This window comes from Trachypithecus francoisi, unplaced genomic scaffold (assembly GCF_009764315.1).
Source record: "Trachypithecus francoisi isolate TF-2019V2 unplaced genomic scaffold, Tfra_2.0 Lachesis_group19, whole genome shotgun sequence".
Lineage (NCBI taxonomy): Eukaryota > Metazoa > Chordata > Mammalia > Primates > Cercopithecidae > Trachypithecus > Trachypithecus francoisi.
In genome coordinates, this window is record NW_022681464.1 from 8,509,064 (window position 1) to 8,528,691 (window position 19,628).

Below are 19,628 nucleotides of genomic sequence, written 5' to 3' on the forward strand. Positions count from 1 at the left end.
GTTTCCGGCGCGGCCAGGACCCAGCTTCCGGCGTCCGTCGGGACGCTGCGGGGATTTTTATCCCGGCTGAGAGGAACCTGCCGCTAGTGTGGCTGGCTGGTTTTCCCATTAGTGGGGGCCTTTCCTGAGGACGGCGTACAGAGTGTGGGTGAGGAGCTGCTGTGGGACGGAAGAGGAAGAAGCGGAATTGGGGCCGGGAGGCTGCAGTTTTTGTGACAGGGTTCGGGAACTACCAGTGGCGCCCACAGGCCGCCCGTCCTCTCAGGCCTGGCCAACCTGCGGTCATGCTCTGTACACATTCCATGCCTTCCGCGTCGGGACCGAACCCTTTGCTTTGGCCCCGCCTGTGCACACAGCTGGGCTCGAGGCGCACTGTGGGTCTCTCCGGGGCGGATTGTGACACTAGTGTGTCAGTCATTCCTCAAAGCGTGCTCTTGGTCTGTATTTTGGAGCTAGCGTCCCTCCTGGTCAGTTTGGCGTTTGTAAGGCCCTGGTACTTGGGCTAGAACCGAGTGCAGTGACCAGTCTTCAGGCCCCTTCCCAGCCAAGAGATAGGGGGATGGAAGTTGAGTTGGTGCTGAAAGAGTTTGTTGTTGGGGCCTAGTAGCTCTCTACACCGGGATTCATGAGTTAATTCACAATCTTTGTTGAACGCCTGAATAACACAGTGGGAAAGGCAGCACACTACCTTATGCACAGAGCTTAATGGTTTAGTAGGAGAGGCGCGGACTGGTAACCAGGACAGTGGTAAATGTAGTAGGAACACAGATGGCCCCTAGGGACCCTAGGGGAGAAAAGGAGTTGGACCCAGGGGAGCACGCCAGAGGAAGTGATGGTTATCTGAGACTGAGGGCTGAAGGGATTGGCCAGGAGACGAGGGTGTAGAGGGGCCCGAGTAGTTGCAGACAAAAGTCCCCCAACGAGGGAGGCAAACTGTAGAGCTCTTGGCCTACTGCAGTACCATGGAACTGGGGTGCTAGTGGAGACAAGTGAGTTGGAGAGGGTAAACCAAGACTCTCTCCACCAGTGTTCATTGTTCAGACTATCCAGAGGACAGCGGGGAGACACTGGAAGAATTTTAACTGGGGAGTGGCTGAATAATACCGTCATTTATTGAATGTGTACAGTGGTTCCAGAAAAGTCTGGAACCATATAGGGAAGGACAGAAAATTTGTACTTCCCAGGGGTTTTAGGAGGCATGTTCTGTAGAGCCCCAGTCTCCCAGGGGAAGATTTGTATTAAAATCTCTTGTTTTAAGTATGTAAGTTTTGAATAATATGCCATAATATATATTTAGATATGTTTTCTCAAATCCTCAAGTTATACTAACGCTGTAGAACTTCACATCATATGTATCCTGTGATTTTTGTAGCCCTTGATAGATCCATAATTTCCCTCCTTGCTTCTCTCTCCCAGCCCTCCACATACACAACCCAACCTTTCTCTGAGCGGAATACAATTCACAATTCTTCATAGGTATTTCTTTTTTTTTTTTTCTGTTTAATTATTTATTATACTTTAAGTTCTAGGGTACATGTGCACAATGAGCAGCACACCAACATGTGCCATGTTGGTGTGCTGCACCCATTAACTCGTCATACATTAGGTATATCTCCTAATGCTATCCCTCCCCCCTCCCTCCACCCTACGACAGGCCCCGGTGTGTGATGCTCCCCTTCCTGTGTCCAAGTGTTCTCATTGTTCAATTCCCACCTATAAGTGAGAACATGCGGTGTTTGGTTTTCTGTTCTTGTGACAGTTTGCTGAGAATGATGATTTCCAACTGTATCCATGTCCCTACAAAGGACATGAACTCATCCTTTTTTATGGCTGCATCGTATTCCATGGTGTATATGTACCACGTTTTCTTAATCCAGTCTGTCTTTGATGGACATTTGGGTTGGTTCCAAGTCTTTGCTATTGTGAATAGTGCCACAATAAACATACGTGTACATATGTCTTTATAGCAGCACGATTTGTAATCCTTTGGGTATATACCCAGTAATGGGATGGCTGGGTCAAATGATAATTTCTACTTCTAGATCCTTGAGGAATCGCCACACTGTCTTCCACAGGGTGGAACTAGTTTACAGTCCGACCAACAGTGTAAAAGTGTTCCTGTTTCTCCACATCCTCTCCAGCACCTGTTGTTTCTTGACTTTTTAATGATCACCATTCTAGCTGGTGTGAGATGGTATCTCATTGTGGTTTTGATTTGCATTTCTCTGATGGTGAGTGATGATGAGCATCTTTTCACGTGTCTGTTGGCTGCATAAATGCCTTCTTTTGAGAAGTGTCTTCATATCCTTCACCCACTTTTTGATGGGATTGTTTGTTTTTTTCTTGTAAATTTGATTGAGTTCTTTGTAGATTCTGGATATTAACCCTTTGTCAGATGAGTAGATTGCAAAAATTTTCTCCCATTGTGTAGGTTGCCTGTTCACTCTGATGGTAGTTTCTTTTGCTGTGCAGACGCTCTTTAGTTAAATTAGATCCCATTTGTCAATTTTGGCTTTTGTTGCCATTGCTTTTGGTGTTTTAGACATGAAGTCCTTGCCGATGCCTATGTCCTGAATGGTATTACCTAGGTTTTCTTCTAGGGTTTTTATGGTTTTAGGTCTAACATTTGAGTCTTTAATCCATCTTGAATTAATTTTTGTATAATGTGTAAGGAAGGGATCCAGTTTCAGCTTGCAACATATGGCTAGCTGTATCCCAGCTAGCTGTAATGCTGTAATCCCAGCACCATTTATTAAATAGGAAATCCTTTCCTCATTTCTTGTTTTTCTCAGGTTTGTCAAAGATCAGATGGTTGTAGATGTGTGGTATTATTTCTGAGGGCTCTGTTCTGTTCCGTTGGTCTATATCTCTGTTTTGGTACCAGTATCATGCTGTTTTGGTTACTGTAGCCTTGTAGTATAGTTTGAAGTCAGGTAGCATGATGCCTCCAGCTTTGTTCTTTTGGTTTAGGATTGTCTTGGCAATGTGGGCTCTTTTTTGGTTCCATATGAACTTTAGAGTAGTTTTTTCCAATTCTATGAAGAAAGTCATTGGTAGCTTGATGGGGATGGCATTGAATCTATACTTTGGGCAGTATGGCCATTTCACGATATTGATTCTTCCTATCCGTGAACATGGAATGTTCTTCCATTTGTTTGTGTCCTTTTTTATTTCATTGAGCAGTGATTTGTAGTTCTCCTTGAAGAGGTCCTTTACATCGCTTGTAAGTTGGATTCCTAGGTATTCTATTTTCTTTTTTTTTTTTTTTTTTTTGAGATGGAGTCTCGCTCTGTCGCCCAGGCTGGAGTGCAGTGGCCGGATCTCAGCTCACTGCAATCTCTGCCTCCCGGGTTTACGCCATTCTCCTGCCTCAGCCTCCCGAGTAGCTGGGACTACAAGCGCCCGCCACCGCGCCCGGCTAGTTTTTTGTATTTTTTAGTAGAGACGGGGTTTCACCGTGTTAGCCAGGATGGTCTCGATCTCCTGACCTCGTGATCTGCCCGTCTCGGCCTCCCAAAGTGCTGGAATTACAGGCTTGAGCCACCGCGCCTGGCCAGTATTCTATTTTCTTTGAAGCAGTTGTGAATGGGAGTTCACTCATGATTTGGCTCTCTGTTTGTCTGTTATCGGTATATAAGAATGCTTGTGATTTTTGCCCATTGATTTTGTATCCTGAGACTTTGCTGAAGTTCCTTATCAGTTTAAGAAGATTTTGGGCTGAGACGATGGGGTTTTCTAAATATACAATCATGTCATCTGCAAACTGGGACAATTTGACTTCCTCTTTTCCTAATTGAATACCCTTTATTTCTTTCTCCTGCCTGATTGCCCTGGCCAGAACTTCCAACACTATGTTGAATAGGAGTGGTGAGAGAGGGCATCCATGTCTTGTGCCAGTTTTCAAAGGGAATGCTTCCAGTTTTTGCCCATTCAGTATGATATTGACTGTGGGTTTGTCATAAATAACTCTTATGATTTTGAGATACGTTCCATCAGTACCAAATTTATTAAGAGTTTTTAGCATGAAGGGCTGTGAATTTTGTCAAAGGCCTTTTCCACATCTATTGAGATAATCATGTGGTTTTTGTCTTTGGTTGTTTATATGCTGGATTACATTTATTGATTTGCGTATGTTGAACCAGCCTTGCATCCCAGGGATGAAGCCCACTTGATCATGGTGGATAAGCTTTTTGATGTGCTGCTGGATTCTGTTTGCTAGTATTTTATTGAGGATTTTTGCATCGATGTTCATCAGGAATATTGGTCGAAAATTCTCTTTTTTTGTTGTGTCTCTGCCAGGCTTGGGTATCAGGATGATGCTGGCCTCAAAAAATGAGTTAGGGAGGATTCCCTCTTTTTCTATTGTTTGGAATATTTTCAGAAGGAATGATACCAGCTCCTCCTTGTACCTCTGGTAGAATTCGGCTGTGAATCCATCTGGTCCTGGACTTTTTTTGGTTGGTAGGCTATTAGTTATTGCCTCAATTTCAGAGCTTGTTATTGGTCTATTCGGGGATTCAACTTCTTCCTGGTTTACTCTTGGGAGAGTGTATGTGTCCAAGAATTTATCTATTTCTTCTAGGTTTTCTAGTTTGTTTGCGTAGAGGTGCTTATAGTATTCTCTGATGGTAGCTGGTATTTCTGTGGGGTCAGTGGTGATATCCCCTTTATCCTTTTTTATTGCATCTATTTGATTCTTCTCTCTTTTCTTTTTTATTAGTCTTGCTAGCGGTCTTATCAATTTTGTTGATCTTTTCAAAAGACCAGCTCCTGGATTCATTCATTTTTTTGGAGGGTTTTTTGTGTCTCTATCTCCTTCAGTTCTGCTCTGATCTTAGTTATTTCTTGCCTTCTGTTAGCTTTTGAATGTGTTTGCTCTTGCTTCTCTAGTTCTTGTAATTGTGATGTTAGGGTGTCGATTTTAGATCTTTCCAGCTTTCTCTTGTGGGCATTTAGTGCTATAAATTTCCCTCTACACACTGCTTTAAATGTGTCCCAGAGATTCTGGTATGTTGTCTCTTTGTTCTCATTGGTTTCAGAGAATATCTTTATTTCTGCCTTCATTTCGTTTTGTACCCAGTAGTCATTCAGGAGCAGGTTGTTCAGTTTCTGTGTAGTTGAGTGGTTTTGAGTGAGTTTCTTAATCCTGAGTTCTAGTTTGATTGCACTGTGGTCTGAGAGACAATTTGTTATAATTTCTGTTTTTGTACATTTGCTGAGGAGTGCTTTACTTCCAATTATGTGGTCAATTTTGGAATAAGTGTGATGCAGTGTTGAGAAGAATGTATATTCTGTTGATTTGGGGTGGAGAGTTCTGCAGATGTCTATTAGGTCCGCTTGGTGCAGAGCTGAGTTCAATTCCTGGATATCCTTGTTAACTTTCTGTCTCGTTGATCTGTCTAATGTTGACAGTGGGGTGTTAATGTCTCCCATTATTATTGTATGGGAGTCTAAGTCTCTTTGTAAGTCTCTAAGGACTTGCTTTATGAATCTGGGTGCTCCTGTATTGGGTGCGTATATATTTAGGATAGTTAACTCTTCTTGTTGAATTCATCCCTTTACCTTTATGTAATGGCCTTCTTTGTCTCTTTTGATCTTTGATGGTTTAAAGTCTGTTTTATCAGAGAGTAGGATTGCAATGCATGCCTTTTTTTGTTTTCCTTTTTCTTGGTAGATCTTCCTCCACCCCTTTATTTTGAGCCTGTGTGTGTCTCTGTATGTGAGATGGGTCTCCTGAATACAGCACACTGATGGGTCTTGACACTATCCAATTTGCCAGTCTGTGTCTTTTAATTGGAGCTTTAGCTTATTTACATTTAAGGTTAATATTGTTATGTGTGAATTTGATCCTGTCATTATGATGTTAGCTGGTTATTTTGCTCATTAGTTGGTGCGGTTTCTTCCTTGCATTGATGGTCTTTACATTTTGGCTTGTTTTTGCAGTAGCTGGTAGCAGTTTTTCCTTTCCATGTCTAGTGCTTCCTTCAGGACCTGTTGTAGGGCAGGCCTGGTGTGACAAAATCTCTAAGCATCTGCTTCTCTGCAAAGGATTTTATTTCCCCTTCACTTATGAAACTTAGTTTGGCTGGATATGAAATTCTGGGTTGAAAGTTCTTTTCTTTAAGAATGTTGAATATTGGCCCCCACTGTCTTCTGGCTTGTAGAGTTTCTGCCAAGAGATCCACTGTTAGTCTGATGGGCTTCCCTTTGTGGTAACCCGACCTTTCTCTCTGGCTGCCCTTAACATTTTTTCCTTCATTTCAACTTTGGTGGATCTGACAATTATATGTCTTGGAGTTGCTCTTCTCGAGGAGTATCTTTGTGGCATTCTCTGTATTTCCTGAATTTGAATGTTGCCCAGCCTTGCTAGGTTGGGGAAGTTCTCCTGGATAATATCCTGCAGAGTGTTTTCCAACTTGGTTCCATTCTCCCTGTCACTTTCAGGTACACCAATCAGACGTATATTTGGTCTTTTCACATATTTCTTGGAGGCTTTGTTCATTTCTTTTTACTCTTTTTCCTCTAAACTTCTCTTCTCGCTTCATTTCATCCATTTGATCTTCAATCACTGATACCCTTTCTTCCAGTTGATCGAATCGGTTACTGAAGCTTGTGCATTTGTCATGTAGTTCTTGTTCCGTGGTTTTCAGCTCTATCAGGTCATTTAAGGACTTCTCTACATTGGGTATTCTAGTTAGTCATTCGTCTAATCTTTTTCCACGGTTTTTAGCTTCTTTGCAATGGGTTCGAACTTCCTTCTTTAGCTTGGAGAAGTTTAATCATCTGAAGCCTTCTTCTCTCAACTCGTCAATGTCATTCTCTGCCCAGCTTTGTTCTGTTGCTGGTTAGGAGCTGCGTTTCTTTGGAGGGGGAGACGCACTCTGATTTTTAGGATTTTCAACTTTTCTGCTCTGTTTTTTCCCCATCTTTGTGGTTTTATCTATCTTTGGTCTTTGATGATGGTGACGTACAGATGGGGGTTTGGTGTGGATGTCCTGTCTGTTTGTTAGTTTTTCTTCTAACAGTCAGGACCCTCAGCTGCAGGTCTGTTGGAGTTTGCTCGAGATCCACTCCAGACCCCGTTTGCCTGGGTATCAGCAGCGGAGGCTGCAGAAGAGTGAATATTGCTGAACAGCAAATGTTGCTGCCTGATCATTCCTCTGGAATCTTCGTCTCAGAGGTGTACCCAGTCATATGAGGTGTCAGTCTGCCCCTACTTGGGAGTGTTTCCCAGTTAGGCTACTCAGGGGTCAGGGACCCACTTGAGGAGGCAGTCTATCTGTTCTCAGATCTCAGATTCCATGCTGGGAGAACCACTACTCTCTTCAAAGCTATCAGACAAGAATATTTAAATCTGCAGAGGTTTCTGCTGCCTTTTGTTTGGCTGTGCCCTGTCCCCAGAGTTGGAGTCTACAGAGACAGGCAGGCCTCCTTGAGTTGCAGTGGGCTCCACCCAGTTCTCCACCAGGAACTTCCTGGCCGCTTTGTTTACCTACTCAAGCCTCAGCAGTGGCGGGCGCCGCTCCCCAGCCTCGCTGCTGCCTTGCAGTTAGATCTCAGACTGCTGCACTAGCAATAAGAGAGGCCCCAAGGGCCTGGGACCCTCCAAGCCGGGCATGGGATGTAATCTCCTATTGTGCCGTTTGCTAAGACCCTTGGAAAAGCAGAGTATTAGAGTGGGAGTGACCCGATTTTCCAGGTGCTGTGTGTCACGGTTTCTCTTGGCTAGGAAGGGGAATTCCCTTCTCCCTTGCGCTTTCCAGGTGAGGCAATGCCTCACCCTGCTTTGGCTCTCGCTCGGTGGGCTGCACCCACTGTCCTGCACCCACTGTCTGACATGCCCCAGTGAGATCAACCCGGTACCCTGAAATGCAGAAATCACCTGTCTTCTGTGTTGCTCATGCTGGGAGATGTGGCCTGGAGCTGTTCCTATTCGGCCATCTTCAGGTATTACTTTCTTTAATCCTCTTATGAACCATTAGAGTTGTGTTATTCTACGTTACCAGTGAGGAAACTGAGGCAGAAAGGTTAAGAAAGTTGCCCAGGTTCACCCAGCTGGTGAGTGGAGATGTATACCCAGTCTATAACTTTATACAACTCCTTTGTTCTTGTCTTTAACCACTGTCACGGTTGCATTTTAGGGAATCATTTAGGGCTGATAATAGGAGATGCAAAGCAGAGAGGACAATTAAGAAGTTGTTGTGGCTGGGCACGGTGGCTCACACCTGTAATCCCAATACTTTGGGAGGCCAAGGCGGGTGGATCACAAGGTCAGGAGATCGAGACCGTCCTGGCTAACGTGGTGAAACCCCGTCTCGACTAAAAATACAAAAAATTAGCTGGGCGTGGTGGCGGGCGCCTGTAGTCCCAGCTGCTTGGGAGGCTGAGGCAGGAGACTGGCATGAACCCAGGAGTCAGAGCTTGCAGTGAGCCGAGATCACACCACTGCACTCCAGGCTGGGTGACAGAGTGAGTCTCTGTCTCAAAAAAAAAAAAAAAAAAATGTTGAAATAGTCTAGATGAGAGTTGATTTCAGACTTCAAAAAGATAGTTTTAAAAATGATGAAGAGAAGTAAGTGGATCTAAGATTGTAAAGGAAGTAGAACTGACATAATTTGGCATCTGGATTGATGGTGCTGCCAACCATTCATAGGGATGGCTGGGAAAGAGCACCTTTGAGGGTGAAAGGACTTGGATTGAGATGTCCCTGAGATATTCAAGCCCAGGTGTCCTCTGAAGTATCTGAAGTTCTCCTCTTGGGATGAGAGAATTTACTCTTCTTCTTTGCATTGAATATGTACCACTGTCAGTGGTTTATGGCTCTTCTAAGGGATCTCCCATGTAATTTGTTCCGATTATGAGAGATGGTGGGTATGGACCCAAGATAAACAAAATCAGGCACTACCTTTGAAGCCTTTATAGTTATTTTTAGGGTTATATTAGTATTTTACAATTACATTTTATCAAATACCAGCTTGTAGTTCAGGTAACGAGTATTATACAGGTTCAGACAAGGCTTGGTGGCTCATGCCTGTAATCCCAGCACTTTGGGAGCCCAAGGCAGATAGATTGCTTGAACTCACCAGTTCGAGACCATCCTAGGCAATGTGGTGAAACCCGTCTCTACTAAAAGTACAAAAATTAGCTGGGCGTGGTGGTGCACACCTGTGGTTCCAGCTACTTGGGAGGCAGAGGTGAGAGGATGGCTTGAGTCCGGGAGGCAGAGGTTGCAGTGAGTTGAGAGATTGTGCCGCTGCGGGGAGGCAGAGGTTGCAGTGAGCTGAGAGATTGTGCCACTGCACTCCAACCTAGGAGATAGAGTCAGATCTTGTCTCCAAAAAAAAAAGAAAGAAAGAAAGAAAAAAAGGTTTGAACAAGAAGAGAGGTCAAAGTGATCAAGTGATCAAGTTACTGGGACTAACTGAAGAAGTAAGTATATTTTGAGGTATGAGTGGGGCACCTCAATTTTATTCTAGGCCTTAGTCAGTCACTCTCAAATATGTGGTGCTCCAGAAGAGCATTTTAGAGTTTAAAAGGTATGTTCTATGGAACTGATGATAGCAAAGAATATAGGCTTTTAAAATGTTTTGGTAACATTAAGCCTGTGTGGATGCTTCGATAAGGATTAAAATGATAGATATTTATTATGACAGTTCCCTGGCTCCAAGTAAATAGTACAATTCTTACTTTCATTGTTTTTCTAGTCTTGTTCGTATTTTGTTCTTTAATCACCTTCATAGGTAACACTTTTTATTGAATATTAGATGTCTCCTGTAAAAGTTGGATTTTGGGAGAAGCAATTTTAGATTCCTCTGTATATATGAAAAGAAAATGCCTTTTTTTGGTCCATCCTTTTGTGGGGCAGTTAGTGTACTTCAAAGAATTTTTTAACTGTTAACGCATCCAAATACAATCCCTAGGAATGGTCTAGGCTTTTGATGAACAAGCTGTTTTCCCTCTCAGGGAGGTAATAGTTGATGCTATTGCTTACATAACCCTTCAATTCAAGGTCACAATAAAGATCAGAAATATAATAACATGTGGACTATTACAGAAGGGAGGATTTTGCAGTTGAAACTTGATTAACCACAGCTATTAATATATTTTTTAACCTCTCTAGTCTTCTTTTTCCCTCTTTCATCAGATACGTTATGAAAGACAAACAGAACTGGGGATTTACTTAAAATTCAAAATGGCTTAGAGGTGGAGGCTTTTATGCTGAGTGTATAGTAATTGTCTGGACTACTGGACTAATTTAGTTTTTTATAACTATTAAATGTATGAGAAATAACTGACTAAAATATAAGAAGACTCATTTTTTATTGTGCATTATATCATCTGTATAAGAGTATGTAAAACATATATGTTTAAAATAATTATAGTAAAATTAAAAGCACCCATATTCTCATTGTCTAGGTTAAGAAGTAGAGTATTGCCATACCTTAGAGGCTCCCTTTGTGCTCCTCTTGGTTTGCATCTGCTTCCTACCCTCTGGAGGGTAATTAGTATCCCCACTGTTGTGATAATCATTCCCTTGCTTCTCTTTACGGTTTTATCACCTATGTATGCATCTGTATTTTTGAGTACTATAATATTAAACCATACTATACATATTCTTTTTTGACTTGCTTTTTTCACCCTCTAGTAGATTTCTGAGAGTTATGTAAAGCGATTTGAATGTAAGTTCTTTCTGCTGCCTTTTTTTTCTGTGTATAAATATACCACAACTTATTTATCCATTCTGGTTTTTTTTGTTGTTGTTGTTTTTTACTTTTATCAGTCTTTATTAATCTTTAATTGATCTGCACATACAGCATGCTGTTGTTTCTACCTAAAATGACTGGGGTCTTGCCTTCTGCTTCCCATAGAGATTCTCCCAAATCCATAGGTCCGTAGTCACACATGAGGACAGCTTTGCATGTAACATGAATCTTAAAGCACAGCTCCAGAAACAAGCTCACCTCCTCAGGATCACACACTGCCAGGAAACTTGGGGGCGACCTGCAGAACAAAAAGCTTAGTGTGAAAGCTAAACTGGCCAGGAGCGGTGGCTCATGCCTGTAATCTCAGCACTTTGGGAGGGGAGGCCAAGGGGGCAAATCACCTGAGGTCAGGAGTTCGAGACCAATCTAGCCAACATGGTGAAACCCATCTATACTAAAAATACAAGAAAATTAGCTGGGTGTGATGGCGGGCACCTGTAATCCCAGATACTTGGGAGGTTGAGGCAGGAGAATCGCTTGAACCTGGGAGGTGGAGGTTGCCGTGAGCCAAGATCATGCCACTGCACTCCACTTGGGTGACAGAGCGAGACTCCGTCTCAAAACAAAACAAAACACCCATCTACACTGGAAGTTGACACGTGGAAGACGCTTCCAGCCCTGGTCCTGAAACAATATAGGAAAGCTGAGTTGCAGCTTGCAGGTATTGTACTGACCTGCACTGTCAAAGTCTTTCCAGGTTGCTCTTGCATGCAGTTGGAGATCCCATGGCTACCACCAGCCACAGCCCTTGGAAACATGCTGTATCCATTCTGTTGTTGATGGACATTTATGTTGTTTCCATTTTCTGGCTGTTACAAATGGTGCTGTTATAGACGTCTTTGTTCATGTATCATGGTACACTGTGAAATAATCTCTCAAAGGTATACCTGGAAGTGGAATTGCCGGATCATAGGGTATGGTGATGCCAGGCTGATTCCAAAATGCTTGTACAAGTATATTCTTTCACCAGCAGCATATGGGAATTCCTGTTGACAGCCTTTGGTGTTTGCAGTCTTAAATTTTGCACATCTGTAGGTTGGTGCATTGATCTCACTGTGCGTGAAATTTGCATTTTCCTGATTACCAGTGAGCTTTGAGTATCTTCATTTATTTGCTGTTCAGATTTGCTCTTTTTTTTTTTTTTTTTTTTTTTGAGACACAGTCTTGCTCTGTCGCCCAGGCTGAAGTGCAATGGCGTGATCTCGGCCTCACTGCAACCTTCACCTCCCAGGTTTAAGTGATTCTCCCTTCTCAGCCTTACGAGTAGCTGGGATTACAGGTGCCTGCCACCACGCCCAGCTAATTTTAATATTTGTAGAGACACGGTTTCACCTTGTTGGCTAGGCTGGTCTTGAATGCCTAACCTAGGGTCATCCGCCCACCTTGGCCTCCCAAAGTGCTGGGATTACAGGTGTGAGCCACCGTGTCCGGCCAGATTTGCTCTTTTGTAAAGGATATGTTAAGATCTTATGCAGTTTTTCTATTGGGTCGTTCATCTTTCTCTTACTATTTATACTTTATACTTCCTGGAATCTTGTCTTTTCCTACATGTGTTAGAAAAATAAGTTCTTTTTCTGTATTTTCACTCTCTTTATGGTGCTTTTGAAATACAGTTGAATTTATCTGTCTTTTCTTCAATGGTTTGTGCTTTTCATGTCTCATTTTAGAAAACCTTTTCTGTCCTCAAGTCATGAAGATACTCTCCTATCTAAAAGTTTTACAGTTTTGCCTTAAACATGTGGTTGTTTAATCTCCTTGGAAAAAGAAATTGTTGTGTATGGTGTGATGTGGGAGTCCAATTTCATTTTTTCTCATATGGATATTCCATGGTTCCAACACCGTATTATTGATCATTTTATTTTTTCTTTACTAATCTGAGACACTAATTTTATCATGTATGAAGTTTCTACACATACTGGGATCTTTTTCTGTATTTTCTGTTCCACTGGTGAGTTTGTCTCCATATGTACTAATACCACACCATTTTAATTAGTTACAGGACCTCATTAAGTAAGTCTGGATATTAGGTAAAGCAAGGCCTGATTTCTTTTTCTTGTTCGGTCTTGGCTGAAGTGTCTTGGCTATACTTGGCCATTTGTACTGGTGTAAACATTTTAGCATCAGCTTATCAAATTCCACAAGACACTTTTTGGGATATTGATTGGAGTTGCATTGAATCTGAGTCTTAACTGTTGCTCCTTTGAAAGTAATTTGTCTTTTCCCTTAGCTGCTTTCAAGATCTTCTCTTTGCCATTGGCGTATAGCGAGGGTTTAGATGTGGATTTATTTTCATTTATCTTGCTTAGAATTCATTGGGCCTTCTGAATGAATCTGTACATTGATAGTCTTTCGTGTGTTTTTGCCTCATTTTTTTTGAGACGGAGTCTCGCTCTGTCTCCCGAGCTGGGGTGCAGTGGCCGGATCTCAGCTCACTGCAAGCTTCACCTCCCGGTTTCATGCCATTCTCCTGCCTCAGCCTCCCAAGCAGCTGGGACTACAGGTGCCTGCCACCACGCCCGGCTAATTTTTTGTATTTTTAATAGAGACGAGGTTTCACCGTGTTTGCCAGGATGGTCTTGATCTCCTGACCTCGTGATCCGCCCGCTTCGGCCTCCCAAAGTGCTGGGATTACAGGCGTGAGCCACCGTGCCCAGCACGTTTTGTTTTTTAAACATGTAGGCATTATGATAATTACATTAAAAGAATAAGAAACCCTTATAGGGCTGCTTATGCAGTCTGTTGTTTCTGTAGGTGCTCCCTTACCATGACTTGTTTCCTTAAGTTACTTGCTCATCATTGTTAGAATTTGATTTGATTTTTTTTTTTTTTTGAGACAGGGTCTTGCTCTGTTGTCCAAGCTGGAATGCAGTGATGCTCTCATAGTTCACTGCGGCCTTGAACTCCTGAGCCCAAGCAGTCCTCCCACCTTAGCCTCCCAAGTAGCTAGGACTACAGGCCCGTGCTACCATACTTGGCTCTTTGATTTTATTTATGGGATTTCTTTGCTGTTTGGGCTGAAAACTAGTATTTTGAGGGAGGGTTTATATTTGCTATAGCCAGACACCTGCTAGTCAAGGTCACACTAATTAAAATCTTGAAGTTTTTCTGAGGCTTATCTTAGGTGATGTGAATTTGGTCTGCAAATTGGGCCCAGTGCTGGTTTATGGTTCCAAATTCTCTGCAGCACTTTCTACCTCCCACCCCTTTAGGCCACATTTCAAAGCAGTTGATTTTCTTGTAGTCAACTGAGACAAGGTAGGGAGGGAGTGCCTGGGATAGGTTTATTTCTGGCTCACCCTTCCAGTGAGGTCTTGGTTTTTAGGTCAGAGGATCTGTCTCTTCAGATGGGCTCTGAGTTTATATTTTATTCCCTAAAGAGGCTTATGGGGAAAAAAGATAACTCAGGGTCACATAGTGTGACAGATACCTTTGGAGCCAAAACAGGCCAGTGTTCTGCTCATCTCCTGAGTTTCTTGCTTTTATTCAGATCTAACAATTCCTTTTTTCCTTGCACCTTGTGGCTTACACACACACATGCGCGCACACACGCGCACAGACACGTGTATAAGTTTTTGATCTAGTATTGTTAGGTTTTATTTGGAGAGTTAATTTGATTCTTAGCCTGCTATATTATGGAAGCCCAAGTTTAAAGCGATTTTTAAAAATAAGCATACCAGAGTTTATTCATCAATAAATGTTTACTCTTTCAAAGTAGTCAGGGTAGGAAATGATAAGCTTCTACATGCTCAAGATATTTTTGGATTCCTATTTTTGGAATTGCTTTCAGAGCTAGTACATATTCTTTGGGATATTTTTATTGGTTACAATTTGTATGCTTTAAAGATGGATTTAATTTTGAAAGTTTCAGAATAAAGCCTGCTGGATGAGATGGGTAGTCAAGGCTAGTAATGCCACTTGGAGTTAAAAATAAAATGGAGCCATTGGTTAATGAAGCTGATTTTCATGTGTGACTCATATGCTAACATTGATGGTAATTCCTAAAGAGAAAAATCCCAAAATGTTTTGAGTAATAGTTATTTGAAATAAACATTTATCATTTCTAGTTACCTTCAGTTAACTAGACAAATAACTCTACTATAACACTGCATTATTTCTTAAGCATCATGAGTAGTTGTGTCTTTATTGTGATGAGGAAATATTAGTAAAATACAAATTGTATATATATATGTATGTGTGTGTGTGTGTGTTTTAGGGATATAGTCTCACTGTGTTGCCCTGCCTGCACAGTCATAACTCACTGCACCCCACACTCCTGGGCTTATGCAATCCCATTAACTGGGACTGCAGGCACACACCACCATGCTTGGCTACTTTTTGTTTATTTTTTATAGAGATGGGGGTCTCACTTTGTGGCCCACGCTGGTCTCGAACTCCTGAATTCAAGCAATCCTCCTGCCTCAGCCACCCAAAGTGCTGGGATTACAGGTGCGAGCCACTGTACCTGGCCAACAATCTTCTTTTAAAAGGGAAAAATAGCTTCTTGGACACGTGCTTTCAAATTTTTTCATTAAATTTGTATTCCTTTTGTATATCTAATTTTATACATTATTAATAACATTCTTTGCATTAATATAATAGGTATTTTATAAATAATGTGCCAAAGATCTATTTAATATTTGTGTGGTATGTCTGGTATATTCTGTGTAGGGAGGTAAATTCTGTTTCATTTAAGAATAGTTTGTCAGGTGCATTGAACCTTTAGAAAAAGTTAGAAGGCAAATTTAGTAACAAATCTTTGTTAGTAATTTCTTCATCTGAGCACCATCATCTTCAAGAGAAGATAATATCTGTGTAGACATTATCTGGACCTTGGTTTTCCCAACCAAGGTGTAAAACCAGTGTGTGTAGAAAGAGGGGTGGGGAGTGATTCGAGAGCAGATAATCTTGAAGATCCCATGTAGCTGTAATGTTCTTTTTGTTCATTACTTAAATACTTATTTATGGTCTGTTCTCTTATTCTTATATAATCACATGTATTTTCCTCATTATTTTTCTTTCTTGTCAGAGCCCACTTTTGCCCTACACTTCTAAATAGAAGCATATACAAGTTTTTTCTTTCTGAGAACATATGTACTCACTTTCTGTGACCATATAGGGCATAGTGTTATGCGTATGTCTCCGTAAGTGGAATTAAGGATGTTTAGCTTGCTGGTTTTAGGGTTTTTTTTTTTGGTTTTTTTTGCCACTCTTCTCCAGTAGGAATCTCCTCCCCTAGCACAGGGTCAATAAACTTTTTCTGTAAAGGGCCAGATAGTAAGGCTTTGCAGGCCAAAAAGTAAAATTGAGAATGTTAGGTAGACATCTAGGTAACAGGAAAGAAAGTTTTTTTCTACAACCTTTTTTTTTATGAAATGAAAAACATTTATTTATGGAACTAAAACTTTAATTTCATATTATTTTAATGTATCACAAAATATTAATATTTTCTTTCCCAATCATCTAAAAATCTGTACTAGTTCATTCTCACACTGCTATAAGGACATACCCAAGACTGCGTAATTTCTACAGGAAAGAGGTTTAATGGATTCACAATTCCACATTGCTGGGGAGGCCTCACAATCATGGCATAAGGCAAAGGAGTAACAAAGGCATGTCTTACATGGTGGCAGGCAAAAGAGCGTGTGTGGGGAACTGCACTTTATTAAACCATCAGATCTTGTGAGACTTACTCACTGTCACGAGAACAGCACGGGAGAACCCGCCTGCATGATTCAATTACCTCCCACTGGGTCCCTCCCACAACATGTGGGGATTATGGGAGCTGCAATTCAAGATGAGATTTGAGTGGGAACACAGCCAAACCATATCAAAATGTAATCAATTATCAGCTTACAGGAAAAGACAAAGTGAGTCTGGAGCATCATGTAGTTCCAAAAGCAAAGAAGTGCTCAAAAAACAAAAGGATGGAGGCACAGGAGCCAACCTGAGAGAGCTCTCAATGACCAAAGCTAAAACAATTTCAGCGACAAAATTAATGACATAGTATTAGCTTATGGCACAAAGAACAGAATAAATATCTGTGAGCCCATACAGATTACATAAATAAATGATTGAGTAAATCAATAGAGAACAAGTCTTTCTCACTGAAGAATTTGAAATAATATATGAGGATACTCCTGTTTTTAGAAGGTAGAGTTTTGTTCCTCCCTACCCTCTTTAATGACTCAGCCCCAAAGAATAAAATGTGAAAGGGAAAAATACTGAATGTGGAAAAACCTGACAAATACCATAATTTATTAAACTAGCATTCTGTTGATGGTCATTTAGGTTGTTTCTAATCTTTTAGTATTTGAATCTAGCAGTAAGTAAAAAAAGACAATATATCAGGACTGCATTGGATTTGTGCAGGATTTACTTAATATTAATTGACCTCATTGACAGCTTAAGGGGAAAAAATGTGATCATCTCATTGCATACAGAAAAAGTAGTAGGTAAAATCCAATAGCCATTTATGACAAAAATTCTTAGCAACAGGGAGTAGAAGGGAACTTTCTTAAATGGCTAAAATATCAGCAGAGTCCTACAGCAAGCTTACTTAATGTATGAATACTAAAAGCATTCCTTTAAAAAATCAAGAATATAATAAGGATGCATGCTATCACTACTTCTATTCAATTATGGAGTTCCTAATTAGAATAATAAAACGGAAAATAAGAAAAATAGAAAAAAATTATCACTCGTGGTTGGTAATTATTGTCTACATAGAAAATTCTCTATGTAGACAATAATTTTCTATGTAGATAATAATTACCAACAAGTGACAATTTTGTTTCTTTTTTTCTTATTTTAGAATTAAAGTTTGGGGCCAGGTGTGGTGCCTCACACCTGTAATCCTAGCACTTTGGAAGGCCAGGGTGGGAGGATTACTTGAGCTTAGGAGTTGGAGACCAGCCTAAGAGACATAGGAAGACCCCATCTTTACAGAAAAAATAAATTAGCGAGGCGTGGTGGTGCATGCCTGTGGTTACAGCTACTTGGGTGGCTGATGTGAGAGGATTGCTTGAGCATGGGCAGTCGAGGCTGTAGTGAGCTCTGATCATGCAGCTGCACTCCAGCCTGGGTGACAGAACAAGGCCCTGTCTCAAAAAAAAAAAAAAAAGTTTGGAACGGTTAAAGGATATAAGACAACAACACAACAACAACAACAAGAAATGTATTTTAATACAGCAACACCAAACTGTTAGAAAAGGTAATTTAAAATACTATAGCAATGGGCCGGGCGCGGTGGCTCAAGCCTGTAATCCCAGCACTTTGGGAGGCCGAGACGGGCGGATCACGAGGTCAGGAGATCGAGACCATCCTGGCTAACACGGTGAAACCCCATCTCTACTAAAAAATACAAAAAACTAGCTGGGCAAGGTGGCGGGCGCCTGTAGTGCCAGCTACTGGGGAGGCTGAGGCAGGAGAATGGCGTAAACCCGGGAGGCGGAGCTTGCAGTGAGCTGAGATCCGGCCACTGCACTCCAGCCTGGGTGACAGAGCGAGACTCCATCTCAAAAAAAAAAAAAAAAAAAATACTATAGCAATGATAGAGTTGTGTCTACAAATATATGCAAGCCATTTATGTAGATATTTATAAAACTAAAAAACTTATGTGAATGGAGAGATACAGTATGTTGATGGATAGGATGGCAATATAATAATGATCTTATTTCCTTTAAAAATAAGTTGTCCTGATACTGTCCTGTAGGTTAAATGCAGTTCTAGTCATAATCCCAAAAGGTGGATGTTGGTTTTGCTTTTGGTAGAATATAAAAGGCACCAACATGGTTGAATCTCAGAAATACAATGTTGAGCAAAACAAATCATGAAAATTGTGAAAGAATGTGTACATTGTGATTTCGTTTTTATAACATTCTAAAATGGTAAAACTAAGCAATTGGTAAAAAATATGAAGAAAAGAAAGAAAATTATTATCACAGATTAATTGTACCAGTTACTTCCAGGAAATTTAACTGACTAGGTTCTTACAGGAGGCTTCAGCAATATTGCCATTAGTTCTGTTCTTAAGTTGGGGATGAGGTAGATACGTGGAATTTCATTTTGTATAACTGTTACCATTCTTGAAGAAAACATTCAAACTGTTTTTCCTCTGTTGTCACACCAGCACAACAACAGTCAATACAGAAGACTTCTGTGACCCCAAAATATGTGGAGATTTTTCCCCATCAGCAAGCAAGCAATCAGTTCTGCTGCAGATACCAGTTGGGAGTCCTCCAATTCAGTTCCAACACTGTCTACCTGGAGATAGTGTCAGATCCCATAGGTTGAGGGCTTAGTCTCCAAGACTGCCTTCTCCATTTTCAGACACCAGTCATGAGTCCTGGCCTGTGGAACTTCTTACTGACTGGCTTCAAGTTGAGGTTTTCACACGTCTCACTTTGGGTTTGATTAATTCGCTAGCACAGCTCACCAAATTTAGGGAAACACTTACATTTATCAATTTATTACCAAGGATTTATTAAAGGATACAAATTAACAGCCAAATGAAGAGATATATAGGGCAAGGTCTGGAAGGGTCCCCAGTGAGAGCTTCTGTCCCCGTGGAGTTGGGGTGTGCCACCCTCACAGCACAAGGGGGCATTCTTGTTCACCCTCCTGTCAGCCTCCATGTGATCAGCTCCCCAAAAGCCCCCATGGAACCCTATCAATGGAGACTTCATTGGATAGGTATGATTGAAGTATGCGCAACTGTGTGAAAATGTGATTGAATGTAAAGAGCATGATCTAAACCCAGTAAGGCCTGTTTAGATTATTCTTGATCCCTCTGCAGCATTCCTTCCTCCAGGGTATGAGACAGAACCTCTCTGAAATGAGGGTCTTTTGACCCACAATCAGATGAGA

The 19,628-nt window shown here is 41.4% G+C and overlaps 1 protein-coding gene and 1 non-coding gene across 3 annotated transcripts in view; one reads left to right on the top strand and one right to left on the bottom strand.

The window, feature by feature from the left end:
• Nucleotides 1-19,628, top strand: part of HDHD2 (haloacid dehalogenase like hydrolase domain containing 2) — a 49,946-nt gene continuing 30,318 nt past the window's right edge. For both annotated transcript variants that reach the window (XM_033177829.1, XM_033177828.1), the window contains exon 1: nt 1-148. The gene's annotated coding sequence lies outside the window, so the exon portion shown is untranslated. The remainder of the gene's footprint in view (nt 149-19,628) is intronic.
• Nucleotides 11,394-11,525, bottom strand: LOC117064274. Its single transcript, XR_004429347.1, has one exon. It is a non-coding gene; the product is annotated as a small nucleolar RNA SNORA44 (small nucleolar RNA).